General features: G+C 37.4%; 2 protein-coding genes across 2 annotated transcripts in view; both read left to right on the top strand.

Moving 5' to 3' along the window:
• Window positions 1-14,465, top strand: part of LOC6046232 (putative U5 small nuclear ribonucleoprotein 200 kDa helicase) — a 29,384-nt gene extending 14,919 nt beyond the window's left edge. The window contains exon 5 of the mRNA XM_038259605.1: window positions 14,066-14,465. The gene's annotated coding sequence lies outside the window, so the exon portion shown is untranslated. The remainder of the gene's footprint in view (window positions 1-14,065) is intronic.
• Window positions 14,466-14,643: 178 nt separating this feature from the next.
• The window catches only part of LOC6046233 (protein phosphatase 1 regulatory subunit 3C-B), a 31,803-nt gene continuing 20,572 nt past the window's right edge, over window positions 14,644-25,874 (top strand). Inside the window, exon 1 of the mRNA XM_001863426.2 lies at window positions 14,644-15,026. The gene's annotated coding sequence lies outside the window, so the exon portion shown is untranslated. The remainder of the gene's footprint in view (window positions 15,027-25,874) is intronic.

Consider the following 25,874-nt stretch of genomic DNA (forward strand, 5'->3'; position numbering starts at 1 on the left):
GGCCGAGGCAGTTCGAGTGCGGCCTCGAAAAACCCGCGAAGTTCATCTACCGGCAGAGTGCAGAAAGGTAAACACACCAATGCCGCATCGACCGCCATCGCGCACGGGAGCGTGCCCGGTGACGTCACCGATCCTTCATTTTTACACGTGTCATACCGTCCGCGTGAGTCCCCTGTACGGACGAGACAATCGACCCGGGCATCCGGAAGCACTTCCGGCCAGCAGCAGCAGCAGCAGCCGTCCACAAGCACCACGACAACAACCACTTCCAACGTTCCCACCAGCAACGAATTTGAGATGCTGAGTGGAGAAGAAAACAACACCGCCAGTGACAGCAGCAGTGCTGGCGACGACGATGACGAAGATGAACTTGCGCGCAAGCAAGGAAAGCAGAAAAATGGTAACTCTCCGAAGGAACGACGTCCACCTCCAATTTTTGTTTTGGATACGTTGGCTGACGATGTTGACGAGTTGCTTGAGGGACTCCAATATTGTCTTAAAATTAGTAAAACTTCTGTGCAAGTGATTACCCACAAGAAGCTGCATTTCGACTTGATGGTGAAGAAGTTGAAGTTGCGAAACTTCAAATTCTTTACATTTGACCCTGCAGAGAAGGTCCCAGTGAAGATCGTCCTTCAGGGATATCCGGACCGCCCGATCTCCGACCTGGAAGAACACCTGACGGGCGTCAAGGTTATGCCTCGAGAGATAAAGGTGCTCTCAAAATCGACTACGGTGACAGGTACGTACACCTTGTACCTCCTGTACTTCGATCGCGGGTCCGTCAAAATCCAGGACCTACGGCGGATCAAAGCACTGGACGGCTTCTTTGTGACGTGGCGATTCTACACGAAGAATCCGGCCGACGCAGCCCAATGCCACCGCTGTCAGAAATTTGGACACGGCTCAAGAAACTGCAATCTCCCACCCCGGTGTGTAAAGTGCGGTGAGACCCACTTCACCGAAAGGTGCAGTCTTCCGCGGAAAGACCAACTGGGGGAAAACGCCCAGCAGCACAAAGCACGTGTCAAGTGCGCCATTTGTGGTGGAAACCACACGGCGAATTTCCGTGGCTGTGCCGCGCGGAAAAAGTACATCGAGGAGCAGGACAAGAAGAAGAAAGCGCCAGCGTCCCGCCAACCTCCAAAGACTTCGAGCTCGACCGCTGCAGCAGCTGGCGGCGGAGCGGCTCCATCGACCAACACAGCGTTCCCTCCCGGTTGGGGAGGTTCGTACGCTAGAGTAGCCGCTTCTGGGGGCGGTTCTCCCCCGGGACAAGCTGATGTTACCGGTGATGATCTCTTCACGCTTCCTGAGTTTTTCGCCCTTGCTGGAGAGATGCTCACGCGCTTTCGTGCCTGCCGAAACAAGGCAGAACAATTCCAAGCTCTCAGTGAGCTGATGATGAAGTACATCTACAACGGATAAGCTGCCTTGTGCAGCGAAGTTTTTCGACGTCAATAAACAAAACATACTGTGATTTAGTTTTAAGCTTTTCTATTTCTGTCCTTTTCCTTAGCAAATCTAGAAGGTTTTTTTTTAATTTTTCCTTCTCTTGCCAAATCTATTGTTAGAATATCCAATTACATCAAAATGAATTATAGTGTAAACCATAAAAAAGCGGAATCGACGTAACACCTTATAATGTGGCCCTCTTAAACCTTGCGGTTTCGTCAACGGATCCACAGGCGTGTATCGTTCTTTTTGCGACAAGACTCCGCCTCCCGGGTCTCCTAAGTGTGAAGGTATGGGCACGGGGAGAGGGCACCGAATACCTATATTTACACTTAGAATTTTTTGCGTCCGCCCCGGGATTCGAACCGGCAACCTCTGGATTGTGAGTCCAGTGCGCGGTCCGATTGATCCACACAGGCAGACATAGTGTAAACCATAGTTGAAAGGAACTCCAAAACTCTATTAGGTTATAAGAAATACGGAATTGTAAATTGATTATTTACTTACAAAATAAATTGAATTGAAATTGAATTTTTCGATTAAGAGCGAGTTTTTCACCAGTGTGTAACAGGTCGTATCGAGGTGCTCCGAATTGGATGAAACTTTCAGCGTTTGTTTGTCTATAATGAGATGAACTCATGCCAAATATGAGCCCTCTACGACAAAGGGAAGTGGGGTAAAACGGGCATTGACATTTGAGGTCCAAAAAAAAAAATCAAAAATAATAAAATTGCTTCCATTTGCGTAAAATTTTTATCGATTCTAATTCTCTTAAGTGCATTCGATAGGCTCTTTAAAATGAGCTATAGACATCCGAGATTAGTTTGACTTTTTCTCATAACTTTTGCAAATTACTGTTAAAAATTGATATTTTTAAAACCTCAATATCTTTTCGCAACAGCCTCCAACACCCATACTCCCATGGGTCAAAAGTTAGGGAATTTCATGGACTATAAGCCTACGGAATTAACTTTTTGGCCAATCGCTGTTTTTCTCATAGATTTACGATTTTTCTATAACAAACTTTTTTCAACCTTAACTTTTGCCCTGGAGCCCAAGAAGACGGCACTTTTTTGGCTCGATTTTTACATATTCGGAATCCTCGGGAAATTTCGCGTTAGTTTGAAGTACTGGAGTTGTAAATTTGATTTGAAAAATAAAAAAAAACATTTTTGAAAAAAAAGTTAGATTTTATTTACCCTGTGATCAATACGTCAAATACTGTATCAAGTAGGCGAATATCTGTTTTACCTCTAATCGAACAAAATGTTAAAAATTATTTTAATTCATTTTAAATAACATTTTTTTAAATCAAATTTACAACTCCTTTACTTCAAACTTACGTGAAATTTCCTGAGGATTTCGAATATGTAAAAATCGAGCCCAAAAAGGGCCGTCTTTTCGGGCTACAGGGCAAAAGTTAAGGTTGAAAAAAGTTTGTTTTAGAAAAATCGTAAATCTATGAGAAAAACAGCGATTGGCCAAAAATTTAATTCCGTAGGTTTATAGTCCATGTAATTACCTACCTTTTGACCTATGGGAGTATGGGTGTTGAAGGCTGTTGCAAAAAGATATTGGGGTTTTAAAAATATCAATTTTTAGCAGTAATTTGCAAAAGCTATTAGAAAAAGTCAAACCAACATTTAATGTCTATAGCTCATTTTAAAGGGCTTTAAAAGACCTTTCGAATGCACTTAAGAGAATAAGAATCGATCTAATTTTACGCAAATGGGAGCAATTTTAGGATTTTTCATGTTTTTTGAACCTCAAACTTCGAAGCCCGTTTTACCCCACTTCCCTTTTTCGTAGAGGGCTCATATTTGGCATGAGTTCATCTCATGTATAGACAAACAAACGCTGAAAGTTTCATCCAAATTGGAGCACCTCGATACGACCTCTAGAACAAACCGAGCAAAATCTACAAATACTGCCTCTTAACAACCTTGATTATGATGCATTTTGTGAAACTTTTTTGTCTTTAAAATTTTGATAGTTGGGCTTAAACCTGTTGGGCTTAAAATAGTTTCCTCCCTCTTCTCGACCTAGACAAAAAAAAAGCAGTCAAAAATGTTTTATTGGACCAAAAGTACCAATGTTTGAACTATTCAGTCCAGACTCGATTATCCACAGTTTTGTATGGGGCTTCGAATAATCGAATCACAAACAAAAAAAATGCTTTGCGTGTTTTTTGTAAAAAAAAAAATACAGGCCACGGTTTCAACATTTGAATGGAAAACGTGATTTAAAATGCATTATACACCTGTCCAGTTGTTTTGCAATCATAAGTTTCCAAAATTTCTTAGTATTGACCAAATTTTTATTTTTGTGAGATTTGTTTTTGCTGTGCTGAACATTGTAATTTCATAAAAGTTCAAAAATATTTTTAAACGAGCCCAAACAAGCTTAATTTGATTATCAATGCAAAAAAAGGCATTTTAGATTGTTTTGAGTTGATTAGACTTCAATGGAGCACCCGCAGTCGAGCAGTTTTTGACAGTTCGCTCCATAAGAAGTACATTGAAAAAAGCAAAAACTGCTCGAATGGAAGTGCTCCATTTCCATTGAAATTTTCCAGTTTAATGAAAATATTTTTTTGCCCCCTGATTTTTCCAACCATAAACTGACATAAACTTTGAAAAATATTTGTAGCGGCCTTATATTAGAAACAAATCATTCCGAATAGCTGAAAAAATATTTTCAAATCTTTTTTTGAACAATGTTAATCCATAAAATAAAACCTTCAAAACATGTTCTCATCTTATTGGAAAATTTCTCAAAAATGATTTTTTCTTAAAATCTTAGTTGATCTCAGTTGAAAGATTATCAAAAATTTTGAATTACAAATGAATAATCCTACAGCAGAACTAAAGAAAAAAAAAAAGTGTTAAAGTTTAATTCTCGAAAAATGTTAGAGTTTAAAAAATGTCATGCGATTTTTGTCAAACACATTTTGTTAATAAATAAAATAAAGCAATCTGACGTCACTGGTTCCATAGCTGGATCCGTTTCGGTAAGCGAGTCGACCATAAGCATTTTTCTTGTCAATATAGTGATAATTGCAATACATTAGAGAACACATACTGCGTTGCGTTTAGTGCAGAGAGGATTTTGTGAACAGGAACATGTTAGGAAGGATGCGTAGACATACCGTACAAAACGATAGAAAGTATAAATTTCGTTTTACACTTTACACTTTTATAGATTTTGCTAAAATGGTGGCGCTCAAAGATGCCTTCATTTCTGGGAAATTGAAATCCCGAAGAAAAAACTCGGCCTTTGAGATTTTTGCAAAACGGATCGCACTATATGCTATGTGTTTCCAATGGTTCCTACAAATTTCAAGTCAAGCAATATCAATGACCATTTCTTGCAACGATTTCAGCAAACAAACAAAAAGTATCAACCATAATTTCACCAGTTTCAACCTAAAATCATCTCACCACTGTCAGCATCGATGGCATTAGATAACAGAAAGAGACAGTGATCGTCATCAGCCCAGCCTCCCTCGACAATTGCCGCTGCGACCTCTGAATTATGCCATGCACGCTTACTTGACGCTGCGCTCTGCCCTAACGCAACTGCCGGGGACAGGTCGGCAAGCGTGCACAGTAGGCTGTATTCAAATTGGCATCCTCCGTTAGGGAGAGTGCGATTTCACTTTCGTTTTCAATCATAAATTGCCAGAGTGCACAATTGGCGCGGGTTGACATTCGCCACGCGGCCAACTGTCTACAACTGCTGACTGCTCCACCTTTTTGTCATCCACCAAGATCGCCGCGTAGAAGGAGGGTCTCCAACGTACGTCACAAGTCGTCGGATGCGCGCGTAGATTGAGCGTAATTGGATTTGGCAGCCCAGTTGTTCCAATCTAGTTGTAACGAGTCCAGCTCGGATTTGTCATTTGCCTTGGCCATAATTTTCGGGTCAGGCTTAGGTTTCTGCTTGATAACGCACAAAGCGATTGATAGTTTGAGACGAAAAGTGAAGGGCGAATCCTTCGGGCACTATCGGACACACGGGGGGTTCACACGGATGGCATTGACCCAATTGTCCAGCTGTAGGCACAAGTCATCTGAGCACAAATTAGGAAATTGCAACAAAATCGTAGTAGGCTACTTTAGTAATTGGTCACCCATCTCCTTTTAAATGGACAACGTGGCATGAACACATGCACTACGGTAAACTTAGTAAGCTGATACGATTGCAAAAGTTGAAAACATGAAAGATGCCAACACGTGCCACGACGCCTACTACGATGCAATTTGTAGTTTCGGACCATTTTTTGCCCTAGCGCGTGGACTTTTTCAAAAGAAACATCTGTAATCTGCGGTGGTGGCACGGCGCCTGCTGCGATCATTAGTCCTGATTGCTAATTGGTATATCAGCGCTGGCTGGACGAGGGAACTTTCCGTGAAATGTTTTTGATTTGAAATGTCAGTGGCTCTCTCGCTGCATCGCTGAACCGGAAATGCACCCCCTTTCTAGTAAACTGGAATAGTACTGGGGCTAATTGATACGTGCTTAATCAATGAATTTAAAACAAAATCGAATCAGCGATATTTTTGCCCTCCAACATACGACGTGGAACAAACGATTCCTCAAAAAATTCAGCAGGTAAAGGGCCTCAAACTGGAGTACTGGAATCCGGCGACGAACCCCCACGCACAAACCGGTTTCTATTCCATGTTCCACACACACCTTATTCTAGTCCATTCGTCACCAACCTCAACCTCGTAGCGGTGCCGAAAATCAGCTGTGAGAAGGGCAGCAGCTAGTTGGACTGCAGCAGGTTGCATGGCACGATCACGTGATCGCATCGTTGTCGTCGCCGCGACGGATTGTATTTTATGCTGGATCGACGTTTTCGTATTATAGATATGGATGGCGATGATGGTGCGTTTATGCCTTGGTTTATGCTGTGGGGTTTTGTTATGTGTGGTGTCCGGTTGGAATTGTGAGTAGGGAGAGAAAAATAAAACGGAAAGAAGATAGCTTAAAGAGCCGTAAATATTTGAGCCATTCAGTTATGGAAATGGATGAGATTCGTCTGAAGATGAGTGAGATCGGGTTTTTTGATGAGTGTCGTTTTGACTCTTCGTGGTATCTGATGAACAAAAAAAATTGTTACCAAGATACCAATTTTCGAAAGGTTTGATGACGCAGGCATGGAATTATGGCATTTTTTTTTGTAATTGGTAAGTCGTAATTTTTCGATAGTAGGTACATTGAGATCATTCGATCGTAATTTCTCGATCTACCATCGACAAATTACAACTAACAATCGAGCAAATCTTGATATGGGTTCGAAGCTCGTTTTATTTATTTTTTATTTGTAACGTTTCCAAAGATAAAAATTTTAAAATTTAAAAAAATTTCAAAGATTTGAAAATTTCTAATACTTTAAAAACATATAAAATATATTTTTTGAATAAAAAAACCTAAAATGTCTTGTTTTTGGGGCCCAAACATGCTACATATGATTATCATACAGAAAACTGCATTTTAGATTGTTTTCAGTTTATTAGACTTCTATTTTCATGGAAATTTTGAAGTTTTTTGGAAAAATATTTTTTTTTGCCTCCTGATTTTTTAGACCAATTTTGAAGGGGGAGGGGGGGGGGGGTTCAATTTGGAAAACAAATCATAAAATTTGAAAAGCCAATGTTTTTTTAATATTATTTTTAAATTTTTAATTTTTTCCTCATTTTTAATTTTTTTAGGGTTTTGATTTTTTTTTCTAAATTTTTCAATTTATTTATTTTTTAATTTTACAAACTTTTAATTTTTTTTAATTTTCAATTTTGGAAAGTTTTTTTTATTTTTTGAAGATTTTCTTCAAAATACTCTGATTTTTTTGATTTTTTTTTAATTTTTAATTTTTTTGAATCTTTTTGAAGTTTATGACGCCCACTCCCCCCCACTTCAAAATTGGTCCAAAAAAGGAAAAAAAAATGTTTTCAAAAAAACATCAAAATTTCAATGGAAATAAAAGTCCAGTCAACTGAGAACAATCTAAATTGTCTTTTTGCAATTCCGTCGTGAAACTACTTACTTTTCTTGAACGACGAAATAGCCTACTTTTCTGTACAAAAAATAACAGAATCGAATAGCAACACTTTTCAAAATAAATGCTGAAAAGTTCTACTTTTCAGCACTCAAATGGGTGCTGAAAAGTTGAACTTTTCAGCACTTGTTTCGAAAAGTATCACTTTTCAACATTTTTTGATTTAAGCGATTTATTGACAAAATACATGAAAATTTTACATAAAATTTCACTCAATGTGAGTTCTTTTGAAATTGCAAAAAATGTTGTATGGAACTCGTTGCAAAACTTGATTTTTTCAGCACTCTTCGTATTTATCCAACTCGGTGAACCTCGTTGGATAAATGTACGACTCGTGCTGAAAAAATCCTCTTTTTGCAACTTGTTGCATAAACTACTATTTCTACATTGATAATAATATCAAGCATATTTGGACTCGTTTAAAAATATTTTCAACTTTTATAAAATTACAATGTACAGCACCGCAAAACTTTTTTTTTCTCGCAAAAATATAATTTTCGTCTTTACTTAGAAATTTTTGATTGCAAAACAACAGAACAGGTCTGGAGTTTTTTTTTTTTTGAAAAGGTCCAATAAACCAAATTTACAGTTTTTGCTTTTTGGGTGTTTTTTAAAACGCCTTGAGTCAGGGGTGTTAAAAAACACCCAAAAAGCAAAACTGAAAATTTGGTTCATTGGACCACTTTAGTGCGTGGCCGAATGGTTACGCTGTCCGCTTTGTAAGCGGATGATTCGATTCCCATCTGCTCCAACCTTCCATCGGATGAGGAAGTAAAATGTCGGTCCCGGCCTTGGTTGTTAGGCCGTTAAGTCATTTCAGGTGTAGGAGTCGTCTCCATGCCATAAGTACAAACAACACACCAAACCAAGCCTACTCCGGTGGAATCGCTGGCGGCGATTGGACTTACAATCCAAAGGTCGTCAGTTCAAACACTGGGGTGGAAGGTTCCTTGGAGTAGAAAGAGGTTTGGGTGCTCTCCCCATTCAAGCCTTCGGACTGCTAGGTTCGAGCAGAAACTTGCAATAGAGACCACAAAAGACCCGGGGGTCGTTAATGTGGATGGTTTGAAAAAAAAAAAAACTCCAGAGGTGTATACGGTAATTCCACGTCAAACAGGATGTGTGCAAATCAAAAGTTTTCCGATTTGGCTCAAATTTGGAGTGGGGGTTCTCTTGCCCAAATAATTTGACCCGTATTTTTTTTGTTTGGCGATTAGGGTGGTCCTATCCGAAATAGGGTGGTCCAATAAATTGCGTTTTTCGTCGATTTTCGCAAAAACCACATTTTTCAAAAAATCATATCTTCGGAACGGCTGACCCCATTTTTGGAGCGCCACAATTGAAAAATAAGTTATTAGTTAGGCTTTTAACGAAAAATATGTTGAGGTCCAAAAAACCAGCTGAATATTTGAAAAGGTCATATGAAAATTTCATTTGCCGATTTCAAGATCTCGGGACCAAAGAGCCCACGTCTGAAAATATTTTTCCCTGATTCCTTGTAATATTTTACGTAACATATCTGAAAATTGCAAATGTCTATAAACACGTTTCGGAGATATGATTTTTTAACATAAAAACTGGGATTTTCGACGCGCCACGCGCAAAGACGTGAAAATGACGAAATCGGCAAAAATCTGCTTTTTTCACTAAAAATGCGATCACCAAACATTTTTAAATTGAAAGATGCAACTTTTAATACTCAAACATGTTTGAAGTTATCGCAGTTTTAATGAAAAAGATAGATTTTTACCCGTTTTCGTTATTTTCCCGCCCTAGCGCGTGGCGCGTCGAAAAACCCGGATTTTAATGTTTAAAAAATCATATCTCTGAAATGTGTTAATGGATATTCGCAATTTTTTGATATGTTATGTAAAATATTACAAGGAATCGGTGAAAAATATTTTCAGACATGGGCCCTTTGGTCCCGAGACCTTGAAATCGGCAAATGAAATTTTCATAGGACCTTTTCAAATATTCAAGTGGTTTTTTTAGACCTCGACATATTATTCCTTAAAATCTTAACTCATAATCTTTCTTTTGAATTGTGGCGCTCCAAAATTGGTTCAGCCGTTCCGGAGATATGATTTTTTTAAAAATGTGTTTTTTTTTTGGGAAACTGACTTAGACCGTTGCAAATATTTTTCAAAGTTTATGTCAAGTTTTTTTTTCACCGGTAACGATCCGGTAAACGTGACTTGATAGATTTCCACTTCGAGCCCTGGTCGTCGGGTTGGCAAATCGCGCAAGCCATAAGCTTTACAGCTGCTGATAAGGCCGGGACTGCCGCCTTCTCACCCTTTCGCCAGGCATCGTTGCACAAGTCAATCATTTCGCGGACTGCCAATAAAATAGAAAACAAATGCACGCTGCTGACCGAATCACACTAATCACTCGCCCGCGGAGTGCTCATCTCTCTCTCTGTGCGCCGTGTGTTTGTCTATAAATAATAAGTCCAGTCTAGTTATTATTATTATTAGCGCCACAGGGCAATCCGCAGTGGCGCGATTAAGCCCTGTGAAATAGAATCTTGTAATGTTTCTTTTTTTTTCTTTTTCTGTCTGTAAGATGCAAAATATTAGGGTGGCTCATAAGTTAAAATGCAGAATAAGCTTTAGGTTCAGTTGTTAGCGAGTGTTGATGAAGTTTTGAACTGTTAAATTTGTTATAAAACGTTTATGACAAACATTGATCCACCCTAACACAACTCAAAGACGGAAGGCACCCGGCTCATGTCCTCCCAATGATGGCTGACGGATCGTGAAAGATTTTTACGACACTTTCCCGCTTGTGATTCAGTCGTGTAAAATTCAATTCAAGCGAGTGAAAATAGATTGAGGGCCTGACCTTTCAGCTATCTCTGTCCTTTCGAAATTCACGTGATTCTGGAGGTGATCACCACATGACAGCCATTGCAGTTGCGTGGGCGGGAGAATATTCACGACGACATTTGGAGGCGGCACTTTCACGATGGCCGTCGTGACACGAACCCGCGCGCCGGAAGGTAGAGACACTCCCCCACGTGATATAAATACATTAGAGGGGGGAAATAACTGTCTGGCGACGAATGTCTGCGATTTTAATTGCAATTTGATCACTCGTCGATCCACGCGAGCATTCTACAGGGTTCGGTGGTTAAAAATAAAAACATTCTTCTCTTAAATTGAACCGTCACAACAATTTTTCTCACCTGTATGTCCTTGGCTAAATTTGGACACACAGGTGAGCCTGATCCAAGTAGGTATTGATCAATCAGCGGAAAACTACTGCAACCCAAGAACCACGAGTAGTGTCGCGTGGATTCTATTAATCAACAGGATCGCCGTCGCCATTATTGTGTTAGCACAAACAACTAGAGCTCAGCTGCACATGGCATCCCATGTGCTTGATTCGAGTGATTGCACAAAAAGCGAACGCTTATCAAAGTGAGCTTTGACAAGCGAAAAACCCCTCCGTGCAAACCCTCGGGCGCATCCTTGAATGATGGCCAAGTTCGCGGAGTTGGCTACCTTGATGCGTCCATATCCTGACTCTTGCGAAAAGAGAACCATCGTAGCAACCAGGATACCATTTTTTTTTCAATACAAACGAGCTCACCTTGACGGTAGTAATGTTTTGTGTTCTTCTGGTTTGCATTCGATGACATTCGCTGTTTTTATTTACAATTAAGAATTCAAGCCCTGGGCACAAAAGTGAGGTGTCGTCAGGTATGGAGTAGAGAGCCTGGAGCTTATTAGAGAACGGTCATCTCAAACCAAAAGTAACAATCGAAGCACGAGAGTTGTCAAACGGAGGTACCAATCGAGCATAAGACAAAGGATTTTGCTCGATTGGTACCTCCGTTTGACAGTTCTCGTGCTTCGATTGGTACTTTTGGTTTGAGATGACCGTTCTCTTATAAGCTCCAGGCTCTCTAGTATGGAGCAATCAACGTCTGGTGAGTCTACTGTTGAACTGTAGGCTTTTTGGGAGGGCGCCGGTATTGACTAATACAATAGCGGTCTTCAGTGGTGTGTCACAAAAGAGGTGATGCGGTGGAATCCCTTGGGCTCACCCGGATTTCGATAGGTTTCTGCCTCAGAAACAATGTTCCCGAAAATCGTTTAAACCTCGCGATTTGCAATTTACTGGAAAATGGTCTGTTTTCAGAGAAAATATGTTCTGTTCTAAAACATTGAAAAATTCGCTCAAATAGCCCTGTATTTTACTTCAAATCATAGTTAGGAGTCCAACCAATGATGTTCTGTATTCTTATTGATCCAGGAAGTCATCATTTACCATTGTACAGTGGTCCAGATCGCAAAATTAAGTGGAAAATTAGGGTGATTCACGATTAGGATTATTTTAAAAATCTAATTTTTCAAGAATATTTTTGGGATTTTTTCGTCTTTTAAAAAGTTGTTGGGCTTGCCAATCCAAAGAACTTTGTCGAAGACACCAAAATCTCGCAAACTACGTCTTCTACGATCAAATTTAGAGAAAGCATCAGAGCAAACCTTCAAAAATCAGTTTTTTGAACGTAGTAATTTAGGGTTGAGTTTAAGAGAAAAGTATTATCTAACACGTCAATTTCGACTAAAGGGTCAAAAGTTACAGCCATTTTAAGGTAAAAAAGAAGCAAATTTAAAACTCAAATAGTAGTTTGGCCCGTTGCATCTGAAACTGTCCTTCATTTTCATTCTTTGAATAATAAGCTTATTATAAGAAGATCTGGAAATGTCAAGAACTCTAAAATAAACTAACCACTTTCAAAAACCTCCCTTTTTACAATCTTGCGAACTTTAGCAAAATCGTTTTGTTAGCATAACATTTGAAGTACTTAACTAAACATCATGATTTATAGATAGACTTAGTTGACCCCAAGACGGTTCGAATGAGGCCACTACGGTCAAAATTCGTTCAGCCAGTCCGGAGATAATCAAGTGGCAATTTTTCGACCAACATCCCGATAAAAAAGAGAAATAAAAAATCTTCAACTGAATTACCGTAAACCGGGGTGACCTTGATAGGATTTCAATTTGTTTTTGGAATATTTTCCAACAGGTAAGGTATTCCACACAAAGTCCATGCACTATTTAAAAAAAAAAAGTTTTTTCAATAGTGTTAAGAAAAATAGTTACGTTAAAAATTCTTAGTTTAAATTCCGGAGTGACTAGTAGCTGATATTGTTTTTAATGAAATACAAAACAATGTTTATATTTAGTTAACTTAGTTTATAAGCTTTTTAACAAAATAAATATAAATTTTAGGTAAAATTGTTGAAAAGTCGGAATTTTGCCTGAAATTTGTTAAAACTGGTTTGTTTATAAAATTATCGATTTATATTGCATTTTATACTAAATTCGAAACACTAATCACAAGTTTTCACATTTTACATGAAATTTGTTCAACTGAAATTGCCTATAATTTGGAGATTTGTTTAAATTTGTGTTTCAAAAACACATATCATTTATTATTAACAAACTTATTTTACCTTCTCCTAGTTAAAAATTGTCCAAAGAATCCGAAAATGTATTCCGTTTTCCGATTCAACATCATGTTCATTGAGAAAATCATGACACTTTGAGAAGTTCAAAATAATGACTTTCATCAACATTTTCTTTAGTATAGTTAACTAACTTTTTAAACTTTTCAAAATTTTATGAAAAGTTCTTTTTGAGGCTCTTTGAACACTCCTCTTCCACGGTCAGAATTGTTCTAAACAATTCCGTACGTATTTTGATTGTACTCTTCATTTTGCGGAAAAATCGCAAACCCATCAAAGTCACCCCGGCATTTGTTCAGAATTTGATTCTGAGTTGATAGGTATACGTGAAGGTATATCTAGGAGGTGTATTTAAGAAGTTCATTTTTCGAGTGATTTCATAGCCTTGCCTCAGTGAGGTGAGGAAGGCAAAAAGCATTTTTCCAAAATAAAATCTCCGCCATTTTGGCCGCCATGTTGGATTTAAACATTCTAAATCTGTTTAGAGTAGTTTAGGGGTTATTCTTAAGCTCAACAATCATAAATAACACAACGACGATTTTTTTTTCCAGATTCGATTTCCCAAGTGAAATTATGCCAAGGCCTTCGGATAATCGAGTTTGAACTGTATGTTTGCTTTTTTTATTAGGCTCTAAAATTAGTCTTAACTATCAATTCATAATGAAACTATTCTAGTAGAAAGCATAAACGAATGGAAGGTTTGAGTAGTTGACTCAAGTTATAGACATTATTGGTAATGAACTCAATAAAACAATCATATTATCCGTCGTTTCCCAGTCACGACGTTCTAGCAGGATTCTAGCAGAATTCTCACAGAGCTGGATAATATTACAGCATTCTAGCAGAAAGGTTCCACCGTTCTAGTAAGATTCTGGCAGAATCAGCTCTGCTAGAATATTTCGTGACTGGGTTGTATCAGCTATTCAAACACCTACATTATTTTTTTCCTATCATCTCTGAATTTATTTTTTATGTCTTCATTACAGTTATTGTTTTAATTCAATAACAAGTTCAAAACAAACCATCGTACTTTCCACATTTCTCTCATTCTCTCTCTTTTCAAGTGTTCCCGATCCTTGCCGATCATTGGTTGGCTCCCAGTTCTACACCCAAACATCGCCGCTGCATTATAACAAGAGCAAGAGACATTAGCTAGTGAGAGAGAGAGAGCGTGGAGAGCCAGTGCGACCGAAGACACGGCGAGTTTCAATTTATTACCAGCAGCTCGGGCCCGACTCGACCTCAGTCTTCGATAACCGGTCGAAGCTTATGGACGTGTTTCTTCTACTCTAGTTAAAAATCTTAAGCCAGTCTGTCATCACAACAAAAGAAGAAGCAACTTGCAATTGGCAGCATCACAGTTTTTTTTTATAAGGAAGTAATTTAATTTAGTAATCACAACTAATCTGTAAAGCAAGCAAAGAGGAAACCGGCAACAATCTTCCTTACAACGATCCATACAAAGCAAGCAAGGTGACGACTGCAGTTTTGGTGGTCCATCGGCACAGCATCGCACTATCTATTTCGTGTCACGGAGTCAACAACCTGACAAGATATCCAGAGAGAGAGAGAGAGAGCGAGAGCCCGCGTGAGAAATCTGAGGACTTTCAGTTTAAGAAAGAGCGAGACCTGTGAATTTTCGAAGAGCGGAAAATTCCACACAATAAATAAAAAGTGAATCTCTCTGCGGAGTGCAAAACAACAGCTTGCCATGCAAATCGCAGCAAGCCGGGTGGACTGCTTTCTATAAATATTCGGCGTGTGTTTAAGTTTCGATCTGTCGCCGCAAATTGAAGCTACACAAACTGTGTGTGGTGTGTGCGTCAAGAGGAGGAATCTTGTTTATCGCGCGGACAACACCGTCGTCGTTGTCGTTTGGGAAGACATTGTTCAACGGACTCGGGACAGGACTCTGAATCTGGTTCGAAGAGAAGCAAACTTGTGATCAACACCGACGGCTGAAAGTCATCACACACGTCTAGTGAGCACTGAGAGATTCTAACGCGAAGCTTCGTGAAATTTCAGGTAAGTGTCTACTTGGATGGGGTTTTTTTTCGCTAATTTGGGGATTTAAAAGCCAAATAACATCAGCAGACTTTGTTTTGTTGATGCCAAAACAAACCAAAAAGAGCGAGAGAACAGACGATGAAACATAATTCCCAATTGGGTCCAATTTGAGCATGCATAAAGCGTGTATTTGTGTAGTGTACACGTACGAGTTTATTGATTTGGTCTGACTGCAGTGACATCTCTGCAGCTCGCACACAATTTTGGACGAAGCAGGCGCTGGACATTCTTCGCTGCTGGCTTGATTGTTATTAATGGCGCTTCCAATTCTCCACGCTTGCTGTGGGAATCGAAGTAAATGAGTTTGTTTTAAAACTCAACGAGACATTAAATTTGCAAATCATTTTGGAAGCCACATTCGTTCGTTACGTCCAAGTTCAAGTTCACCCGAATTTGGCAAAGGACTTATAAACCAAAAATAGATTTTTTCGCATGTGTTACGTTTTGGTGCCCGTTTACGGACGTCATCCAAAAAGTTGTAGTCACATTGTGTGCTCTAATAACGTTGATGATCGAATTATTCAGCATTCCTGTTTCAAATTTTCATTCGAAACCTCCGACTTGCAACTTCCAGCTGATTTATGAGTAATCTCAGCTTTTTCGCCAGATAAAGATTACTCATAAAATAGCGCGCTAAAAATACCCCCGTGGACCACAAGCGCACTCTCTCTGCTCAAATCGGAAATGAAGCCCGTTAAAACCCGTAACACGGTTATCACCGCGCTAAACGCCACCACACTACACCCCGCCCGTCTTGTTGACCCCGTTATCATTGGAAGGTGAAGCCACCCGCTGATAGGGGCCTTAACGGGAGAGCGAGCGAGTTTGTAGACATGGTTTACAACCTGCTGCCTGTGTCGTATCAGCGGCGGCTGACGAAGAAATGGTCATCGCCAGGAGAGGTGACTTGAGCTTGAATCATCCGATCGGTGAGTGACCGAGCTTCGCGGGAGTCCGAGGCAGGCGGGATTGTGCGGGAAAGGCGTGATTTTTTTTTACTTTGCGTTGGCCGGCTGTGAAATTATGGGAATATTTGGTTGCTATCAGTACTGCTTATACAGCTTATCCTAGTTGAGGAAATTGATAAGTTCGAATAATTGATGAAATCATCCTTTTCAGAAATAATTTTAAAAGTTCAGAGGCCGGCTACGAAATTATTGTAAAATACAGTCTTTATCTGACCAGCTTATCCTAGTTTCAAGCATTAAAAAGTTTGATAAATTAATAACATAAAGTTTGAATTGTTCAGAACATCTACCGTCGGCCGGCTGAGAAACTGTGGGAAATCATAGTCTTTTTCAGAAGTTTCAGAATTTTCAACTTAAATCCTTCAACAGATTTGTGTTGCATTTGTCCTGGACAACCCTCCATTGATTGCAATTATTTCGGCGTACTCGCTGAAAGCCAAAACAAAACTGATAAGTCACCTCTTCTGCCCTCCCGCGAATGGTTGGTCTTGGCACACTTAAAAAAGTGGTTTTATGTACTAACAAGATAACAACATTTGCTTTAACAATTACATCAAATATTGGTCACCAAAATAAAAATGGTTGAAAGCAACAACAAGCCTCCAATAATTTAATTGGGTTGAGATATGGAACACCCGTAAAAAAAAAAAACGACGGCAACAACCGGCTCTTTTTTTTTGTTGTTGCGACGTTTCAACAGTTGATAAGTGCCGAAATTGACTTTAAAATGCCCTTTCGCGCGGTGGGTGATTGAGCACGTGTTTTTGGAGTTACACACACTGGGCAATCGTTTGGGGAAATGACCACCACGTTATCAGCTGGGTAATTTTTGGCATAATTTAAAAATAATGTGTGTTTTTTTTTTTAGGTGGAGTATTTTTGAGTCAGCTATCTCCGGGCACACGAGCGTTTTTTTTTCGCGGGGGATCTTGTCTGATTTGATAAAGTTTGTTGTGCAACAGAAAATTAACGTTTTTTAATGTTGTTTTGCCTAATGTTTCAATACCATTGTTTACAGTTTGTTTTGAAAATTCAACTCAATTCCAATCCATTGCACTTATTTAGTTAAGTTTTCAGCACTTATCTTATAAGAATTATAAAATACCGTAAAACGGGGTGACTTTTTGATAGCCGGGGTGACTTTTATAGGTTTGCGATTTTTCCACAAAATTAAGAGTACAATTAAAATACGTACGGAATTGTTCAAAGTACCTCAAAAAGAATTTTGAAAAGTTCAAAAAGTTAGTTAACTATGGTTAAGAAAATGTTGATGAAAGTCATTATTTTGAACTTCTCAAAGTGTCATGATTTTCTCAATTAATATGATTTTGAATCGGAAAACGGAATGCATTCTCGGATTCTTTGGACAATTTTTAACTAGGAGAAGGTAAAATAAGTTTGTTAATAATAAATGATATGTGTTTTTGAAACACAAATTTAAACAAATCTCCAAATTATAGGCAATTTCAGTTGAACACATTTCATGTAAAATGTGAAAACTTGTGATTAGTGCTTCGAATTCAGTATAAAATGCGATATAAATCGATAATTTTATAAACAAACCAGTTTTAACAAATTTCAGGCAAAATTCCGACTTTTTAACAATTTTACCTAAAATTTATATTTATTTTGTTAAAAAGCTTATAAACATAGTTAACTAATTATGAACATTGATTTTTTTCTTAAAACTATATCAGCTATTTAAGTGATGGTACATTTAACGTACAAATAAAGTTTAAACATCTTAAATATGATTTTAACAAGAAACACTATGACTATCAAAGTCACCCCGGAATTTAAACAAAGAATTTTAACGTAACTATTTTTCTAAAAACTATTGAAAAAACCGTTTTTCCAAAATAGTACATGGACTTTGTGTGGCCTACCCCAGTTAGAGCGTTTAATTTCCCGGGCTTACAAAATTCCCGGGAAACGGGAAATTTTCAACAAATTTCCCGGGAAATCCTGGGAATTCCCGGGAAATTTGAAATTTATCGAAAATTGATCTTATCCTGCATCTGATTGATATTTTGCAACAAAATTTTAAAGAAAAGCAACTTTAATGTTCAAAATGAGTGTGGGGTCAATTAATGGCTTAACTGCTTTTGAAAATCATTCAACTTTATAAAAAATATTGATTTTTTTTTAGTTTTATATGCTGTCTTTCAACTCCTTCCAAATAAAAAAAATCGATTGATTATTTTTTTGTTGAGAAGTATTATTTTTAAATCAAATTTTGAATCAGTGAGTAAAATCCATGCTTCTTAACCATAAAAATGCTTTTAAATTTGTCTCTGTTGCCATTTCATACGTTAAAGAATAACGTTGACTCATAAAGTAAAAAAAAATCATGCAGAAATTTTATTTTTCATGGCAAATAACTTGTTCTAGACCGTAATTTTATCAACAACACTTATTTTAAAGTTTTTTAGGCAACATTTTGACTATTTATCAATTTCACCTGAAATTTATAAGTATATTGTTAAACAGCTTATAAGGCTTCATCCATAAAGTACGTCACGCTAAAATCGGCCAAAATTTACCCCCCCCCCCCCTCCCCCCCTTTGTCACGCTTTTCCTATACTTATAACATGCAATGTCACACTTGCTCAGACCCCCTCCCCCTAGAGCGTGACATACTTATGGATGATGCCTTAAACTAAGTTGAGTAAACTTACACATTGATTTTTTTTTCTTTTTCAAAACGTATCTGCAACCTTAGCGACTGTGTATAATTTGAACACTTTAAATCTGATTTTAACAACAAATATTTTGTGCAAAGTCACCCCAAAATGCTAAATACAATTTTTAACGTCATTATTTTTCAAATACTATTGAAAAACATTTTTTTTCCAACAATAGTGCATGGACCTTGTGTGGCCTACCCCAGTACATGTTTTACAAAAAAATTATCATGAGATAAATCTTACCAGTTGGAAAAAATATAAAAAATAGAATGAAATCCTAGCATTGTTACCCCGTTTAACAATAAGTATTATCCGAAATACACCTGAAATGAACCTGATTTTTGTTTATTAGTTCAATATGCATAGTAGATTAAAATTAAAAAAAAAATAATTTAGGTTCTCTCATTATTTATTTTTAAAAATTTTCAAAAAATTAGAACCAAAAAGTAAGGAAAATGTATACTTCCGCTTGAATTTCGGGAATTCCCGGGAAATTTTCAAATTTCTCGGGAAACGGGAAATATAATTTTTTGGGAAATCCCGGGAATTTTTTCCCGGGACGGGAAATTGGACGCCCTAACCCCAGTACATGTTTTAAAAATAATAATCCTGAGAAAAACCTTACCTGTTGGAAAATATAACAAACACCAATTGAAATCCTATCAAAGTCACCCCAGTTTACGGTACCTTAATATCAGCGAGTTGAAGCAGTTAAATGTCGGGAAAAAATATTTTTCAAATTAATCCCAAACAGTGTTTCCTAAAAAAATCTAAATATCATGAATTTTCATTTTGTTTTTCCATGTTTTCTTCAAAATTTTGTGGACATCAATTTGTGATAATTTGTTTGAACATTCAATTTTTTTTCAACTTTATATGACAGATTTTTAATTTTTTTCAATTTTATTAAAAAAAATCAGCTTCTTAAAAAATCATGCTTTAGCTGTAATTTTAAGCAAAATTTAAAAAAAAAGACAATTTCTTTACAAATATTTGTAATGCCCTAAATTTGGAAATATCTTAAATCAGTTTTGTCATCTATGGATAAAAAAATTGAAATTTCAAAAATGGAATGAATTATTCAAGATATTTTGAGGCCTTACAAATATATTGCATTGAAATACTGGAAACTTAGCTTTGAACCAACATTAATTTTAAGAATAAAATATCAAAATCAACAAAACTAAAAAGGAGCCTTGTTAAAAAATTCACATAAATTGCTTAATATTTCGAATTTGTTTGAAAGAATAAGACAACTTCTTTTACAAAAAAACAACAATAAAATTGTTTTACTGTAAGTTTTTAAAATATATTTTGAAGGTTTTATTATTTTTAATTTGTTTGTTAAAGTATTTAGTTTTGTAGATTTTTTGTTATAATTCTGGAGTTTTTTTTTTTTTAAAAGGTCCTATAAACCAAATTTTAAATTTTTGCTTTTTGGGTGTTTTTATTCAAAAACACTTAAAAAGCAAAAAATGAAAATTTGGTTTATAGGACCTTTTCAAAAAAACTCCAGATTTCTATTCTTATAAACATGTCAACAGCTTTTTTCAATATCATTGAAATTTATGTTCGAGATTTAACTTGCCTTTTTTATAAAAAGTTTTCGATTTGCATTTTTTTTTGCGGATGAGCAATTTCTGTTGTTTAAAAATCTGTTAAAGTTGGAAAAAGTCGAAAATTTTAGACTGAAATTTGAGTCGCCACCCTGCCCTCTTGTAAAGCGGTGGTGATGGTGAGATGATTTTGACATTTTTTTGGCATAAAAGTTCACAAGGGTTGTCGGTAGCTTGGATGTCATTGAATGGAATCGGTGTTTGTTTTGGGTGCATTACAATTAATATTTGGTAGGGCTCGTTTATGCTTTTAAATATTCGATTTAAGAGTTGTCTCTTGAATGTTTCTGACAGAAAATCCAGCGTGTTCAAAACTGGTCTAAAATATAAAATCATTTTAGACAAGTTTTGAAAATCCTGTATCTTTAGTATATTTTGTAGTTGATCAGAAATTTGCACGTATCAATGCTCCAAAGAAAGCATTGCAATTGCACCGCGATGCAATTTATCACGAATCGCCGGCGGAACCATATCCCATTTATGCTGCGAGGCCACAGCCCATCAATAACGAAATTGGTAACGCCCTTGCAAACTGCATTAATTTATCGCTTTCACGCTTTGTCGGTATCGCCGCCAAGATCTGCGCGCGCCCCTGAAGCAAGCGCAGCAACTTTGTAAACTCCCGGACGAGGAGCATAAAGTGCGCGGAACCCACGCAGCGATCCCCATAAATTGGGATCAGGTCGAACTTCCCCCCTTCAAGACCATAAACGAGAAGTGGGTGAAGATTAGCTGCGTGGGCCGTTTTGATACCGTCGCCGCAGGATGAAAAATGAGCAATAATTCAATTAGTTCGTTTCGCGAAAAAATGACCTCCGCGGCGAAGAAAGTACCCTAAATGCGCAATAGCCGTAGCCAACTGCGATCGCGATCGCGATCGACCAGCGCACACCTGTTTCAGCTAACCCATAACTGTACACACACACACACAACCGTTTAGATGACTAATCGAAGCCGGAATAATCGCGCGCACCGCGCTGAACCGCAAGTCCTTCAACTTGCGATCGTTCTCGATCGCGAAATTTTACGTGTCACGTCACAATACCTGAACGCGCTGAATAATTCATGAGCGCCGTCGCGGGGTACGCACATGCTGTGCACCGCCAACTTCCTACCGCCGTCGCGTTGACAGCTATAGTTGATCGGGTCGGATCGAACGCCAACGGAACTCACGAGACTTGAACGTGTGCGATCGCGCATCGTGCTCTCAGGATATTGAGCACGTTCTGTGCAAAAACCTGAATCTGTCGAGTAGCAGCGATTTGTGTGGTGTCAACGGCCTAACTGAACCGCCGTATTGTTTATTATTGCCGGAATGACAGCGCTCTTTTTGGTCTTCCCGATACTTAGGTTTAAAAAGAACCACTGAATTGAACTGGAAAGCGAAAGTCGGAAGTGAATCATCAGTCGGCAATCGTAGTTGTCGTCAAAGACCTTGGTACACTTGCAGTTCACAGTATACAAATCGTTACTAAGCGAAGCAAGCCTTGGCCAAGAATGCGCTGCATCGAGCTGCGTGGTAGTAGGCCACTACTGGTTGACATTTGTTGGAGCAAATTTTTATTTTTCGATTCTCTTTTTAGAGAAGCAGAAGGTCGCGATCGTAAGGTCATCCAGACGCCCTTGTTTCCTTCTAGAAGTTTGCTCACAAAACGTACCCACCCCAAAGTGCATCGTTCTAAAGTAAATCTCGTGCCGCAAACAAATTTGCCGACGGTCAACACACCGGCGTCTAATTTCGGCTCAACAAACTCTCTCGCCCAGTCCGCTTGACAACAAACGGCGGGACGCTCGAGCTACTTGATAAGATACAGGCGCGACGGCGTGAGAGACCACCAGTCAAGAAGCGTCATCCATAGCCTAACAAAAACTGACTAATGTGTAGTCTATCCCAGGCCTACTGCGGCTACGTGTGTTGAGCGACTGCCAAATTTTGGTTCAGCCGAGTTGTCGCCTCTTCCTTCTTCTCTCGCTCTGTCTGTGGATAGAGTGCACCCCTCCTGTGCAGCCATGTGACTGGTGCGTGATCACAAAACTGGTTGGATTGCTGCGATGATTTTTTTCGTTTTTCGAGACCCGCATTCGAGGCGCCATGGCCGCGTGTTGTACGACACAAGCGGGTAGCAACAATTGGAGAGAGGTTTGAGCTTGGCTGTTTTATGTTTTTTAGATATGAGCAACTTCAGAGAGAGTTTTTACTGATGTTTTGAGTAAAAGTTTACGAATAAGACAATTGAATAATTCATCAATTTGAACCAATATCAGATAATATTGAGATTAAAACCATTTTTGGTAAATTTACTAACAATACGTTAGTAAATTTACCAAAAATGTTTTTATTATTTATTGAAAGCTATAGTATTGTGCACTGAACACCGTCTGAATGCTATTTTTAGGAACTTCAAATTTGCAATTTACGAAAACTTGCAAAAAAAATTTTGCTGTAAAAGATAAATAACATGTTTATAAAAAAAAATCTACAAAATATGTTTTCATAACCTACTTCAAAAGAAGAAGAAAATTCATGATTCAATTAAAAATGGGCAGTAAAGTGTTAAATTGAAATTGCTTTCTAGGCAAGCTTTGATCTAAAAATTCGCCAATAATCAATCAATTTTCGATCTTGTAAGTGGTGAAAAAAAGACCTCTAAATTCTAAAAATTTAGAAAATTTTGGGTTAGGTGACATGACTTGTTAGTGTAACATTCAAGATTATTGAAAAAACTATCATCTACTTTGTTTTAAGTCAAAACAAAAATGCTCTAATTTTTTCAACTGAGTACCCTTTTGGACTCGACCTTCACCGATTTGGACCAAACTTGGAGGGAACGTTCATCAATCGATAGTTAGCAGAAATCCCAAGTTTGGTGCTGATTGGACCATCCCTCTATTTTTGACACCGCCCTCTTTTTTGACGATTATCAAACTTTTTCAGTAAAATCGCCGTATCTCGCCAATAGTTCATTTTAGTTTGAGGTCTGCATTGATTATTATGTAAAATTGTCCGGGGAACACGATGGTGTTAAAATAAAACAAATAAAAATATAAGAAAGTGGTCAAAACTGAATTTTAAATAATATTAGTGGGCATTTAAGGGTTAACATTTTATTTTTATCGAATTCCTTGGACAATTTTCTATAAGATGAACCTGTAGAAAGTCTTCTGCTTAAGTATTTGCAAAGTTATGATTAAAAGAGAAAATCTTCAAAAAAGAGGGCGGTGCCAAAAATAGAAGAATGGTCTAATCAGCACCAAACTTGGGATTTCAGTTAACTATCAATAGATGAACGTTCCCTCCAAGTTTGGTCCAAATCGGTAAAGGTCGAGTCCAAAAGTGTACTCAGTTGACCTGGAATGACCCATATATGTATAGACAATAATTGTAGGTTATAGTAAAGCCAAAATACTATCAGAAACAAACATAAACCGAATGTTACAAAACCGAATAAAAATATAAAAAAATGAAAAAAAAAATAAAAACAAGAGAAGCAATGTTTTGGTGAAACAAAAGTAGCTCAAAATTACCTCCTAAACAGGGGAAAAATTAAAACTTGTGAAAATAAATGGGCGGCTTAGCTGAATAGAAAAAGAATTAAATTACACAAAGGAAACAACAATTTCATGTACAGACCCGTTATGCTATGTTATAAAGGAAACAAAAATTTCATGTAATTTTAACCCATTTTTTGATGTAAAATTATTCAACTAGCTTAGCACAAAGTCATAAGAAATCTTCCTATTATATATAATTATATATTTCACAAATTATTTTAAAATAAAATAATTATGTAAAATTACATAAAAAACGGCCATATTTTTTACGTTTTACGTGCATAAAATGACGTTAAAATGTGTTTCTGCCAATGTTTGTTTACTAAACCTTATTCGGTGCACGTCGCAAATTTTTCAAAAAATATTTATTTTTGGTTGGTTGATTTGTTTGTTGTAATTTTGGTTCCAAAGATGAGAATTTAATAGGGTTTTTTTTTAATTTATCAAAAACTTTTAAAGATTTGGTTGGAAAATAACATGGGGAAGTATTTGTTTTGGAAAAATCGTTGTCACTCTGTTTAAATTTAACAATACTGTACAAAATCTGGCAGTTTTCATGAAAATTGAGAAAGATATCTTCAACAAAACGATTGTTTCGGAAGTAAAATGAAATACGTTCAAGATTTTCTCAATTACAAAAACGTCAATATTTTGAAAGGTAGCTCAAAAGTGAGGTTATTTAGAGCGAATTTGAATGTGGCTCACCTTAAGCAGCAATACAAGATCCTTTGTTTTGAAAACTTAAAGGAAAAAAGAAAAGATTTTATTGCAAACAAATTAAAAAAATAAATAAAAAAGAAACAAAAATGAAATATTGAAACACAAAACGTATCTTCGAAAAATAATTACCATTTAAGGGTTAAACTAAAAGAACAGGAATGCAACAATCGGCTCCAAGATTGGATGTCTTTTCTTATGTTGCATTTTGCTTGTCTGATCTGTTGGGTATGTTATTACTCCAAAATTGGTTTAAAATAATTGTATGCAATTAAGTTTTGGTTTTCTTCACAGCTCCAAAAATCGCAGAAACGGTGATTATTTTCGCTTTTTTTTTTGCTTATAAGGTTGTCATTTTTAATTAAAGTAGCCAAGTAACCTTCTGATATTCATTGTCTTGAAATTGATTTTATGAAGTAACATTATTTATTTATTTACAAAATTTGCAAGAAATTTTTTTATCAATTTTAAACATCCAACGAATTTTTAAGATCATGGCATCCTTGGGCCCTTATTCAAATCAATCCCACCCCCCTCCCCCCCATTAACGCAAGGGCCCCCCCCTTGCTGATGACAATCAGTTAAAGCTAATTTGTACCAATTCTGTTCGGCCTCGAGAAATCTCTCCGCCTCTTCGCGCTGTTACATATAATCGCCGCATAAATCATCGCCTCTGCTGCATGCGTCTCGAGACGGTGCACTCAGTTTCATTGAAAGAAGTTAAACTTGTTTAACTTTAAATACTTACGATAAAACAAGTACAGATATTAATTTAAGTCTTCATAAGTTTGTATTAAAACGCCAAATTATAATTTAAATATTTTGAAATAATTTCAAATAACTATAAAACTGAGTGTGAAATGCCAAAGCCTTCCCCAAAGTATGCTCCGCACAGTTGCCAGACACAATTGTAAGTCATGCACACTCTCCAAACACTGTTCAAGAGATTTTCATCGACAAACAGTAACGTTTGCATTCAGCTAGGTCAGTTACTTGAAGACATTAATTTTCAAAAGTACCACCATGAATTCATTTGATCTGTTCAATTAAAACGTAATGACCTTCGCTTGGCTCTCATCCAAGTAAAGAGACAAAAATAGTCTTTTTCAGAAATTTCCGATGATCTAACGCCCGCTCATCCCTTAGGACTAAGTTTAGATATAGAACCGCGCCATCGACCAATTCGGCACATTCCACGATCCGCCGTACAACCTCCTCCACGTGCACCGTCAAGGACCGATTGTGGCCTACATCGTAATTTTTCCA

This window comes from Culex quinquefasciatus, chromosome 3, assembly GCF_015732765.1.
Source record: "Culex quinquefasciatus strain JHB chromosome 3, VPISU_Cqui_1.0_pri_paternal, whole genome shotgun sequence".
Classification (NCBI taxonomy): domain Eukaryota; kingdom Metazoa; phylum Arthropoda; class Insecta; order Diptera; family Culicidae; genus Culex; species Culex quinquefasciatus.